The sequence below is a fragment of the Mauremys mutica genome, chromosome 12 (genome assembly GCF_020497125.1).
Source record: "Mauremys mutica isolate MM-2020 ecotype Southern chromosome 12, ASM2049712v1, whole genome shotgun sequence".
NCBI lineage: Eukaryota > Metazoa > Chordata > Testudines > Geoemydidae > Mauremys > Mauremys mutica.
Window position 1 is genome coordinate 52586358 of NC_059083.1, and position 1617 is coordinate 52587974.

General features: G+C 43.0%; 1 pseudogene; it reads right to left on the reverse strand.

Moving 5' to 3' along the window:
- Window positions 1–232: 232 nt before the first annotated feature.
- Window positions 233–1282, reverse strand: LOC123346943 (annotated as a pseudogene).
- Between the last annotated feature and the right edge of the window lie 335 nt (window positions 1283–1617).

Below are 1617 nucleotides of genomic sequence, written 5' to 3' on the forward strand. Positions count from 1 at the left end.
CAAAAAAAAAAATCATTTTTCAGGTTTGCTATTTTGATGAAAAGTCAAAATCTTCTCTCCCCTCCGCCCCCTGAAAAATTCAAACTGTCTGTATCTCTCTTATATTGATATATTTGTGTGTGTGTGTGCACGCGCACACATCTCTTGTATACTACATTTCTGCATTAGGGCCCACTTTGACCTTCCTTCTTTCGCAATAGAAACCAGATTGATTGATCCTCATTTCTTTCAACTAGTCTGAATTCTTTGTGAGAGCCAGATATTTCCTGACAGCTTTTCTCAGAGCATCCTTGACCTCTCTGTTTCTCAGGCTGTAGACGAGGGGATTGGCCAGGGGAGTCAGGACTGTGTAGCAGACAGAGAACACTTTGTTCAGGGCTCTCAGGTTGCTGGATTTCGGTAGCATGTAGACAATCATTATGGTCCCATAGAAAAGTGTTACCACAATGAGGTGAGAGGAGCAGGTGGAAAAAGCCCTTTGCCTGCCAGTGGTGGAAGAGATTCTCAGGATGGTGTTAACGATACAGATATAGGATGTCAAGGTTAATAGAAATGGGGAAACTACATCTGGGAAGGAAAATATATAAAAAACCAGCATCAGCTGGCTGGTGTTACTGCAGGAGAGCTTTAAAATTGGGGTGAGATCACAAAAGAAATGGTCCATTTCATTGGGGCCACAGAAAATTAATTGTGACATAACACACATCATTATTGTACAAGGTAGAAATCCACTTATCCAACACCCCGCTACGAGTTGGAGGCACAACTTGCCATTCATACATGTTCCATAGTGCAGTGGTTTGCATATGGCTAAATACCGATCATAAGACATCGCTGCCAGGAGATAACATTCCGTAGTTGCTAGAAAAGAAAAGAAAAAAAACTGTGTCATGCAGCCCCCCACAGAAATGGTTCTGTCCCCAGTCAGGAGACTGGCCAGCATCCTGGGTAGTACGGCAGAAGTGTAGCAGGTCTCCAGGCAGGACAAGTTCCCCAGGAAGAAGTACGTGGGAGTGTGAAGGTGCTGATCAGCCACAACTAGAGCAATGATGAGGATATTCCCGGCCATGGTCACAATGTAGATCACTAGGAAAACCAGGAAGAGAAGGATCTGCAGTTCTGGGAGATCCCCAAACCCCAGGAGGATGAATTCTGTGAAATCTGTTTGATTTTCCGCATCTCCTTTCTCCATGAGCTGAATCCTGTGATAGTGAAAGGTAATGAACACCAGAAGATTTCACTGTACTATGAAATTAGATAGATTTCCATCTTTTGATCCCATAAGAGTTCCCACTGCAAACTGAGAGCTGGATTTATATTGTCTCTCAACAGAGAAATTTTTTCACTTCAGGGAGATTCATAAAGTTTCTCCACACACCCCAAAGAGCTGTCACCCAGTTAATTTGCCCCTCTTCTGCCCCATACCCCAACTTTTTTCATTAATTGATTCTTAGATTTTGGACCAAAAGGGACCATTTGGGGATGGAGGTTGGCACAATTGATTAAAAGAGCTCTAAACGAGAAACTTGGGGGAGATGCTCATGTAATCTCTATGCCTGATTCTAGCATTGAGAGGAAGGAAAATCAAGTAAGAAAGGATACACCAATGGAGAAAAG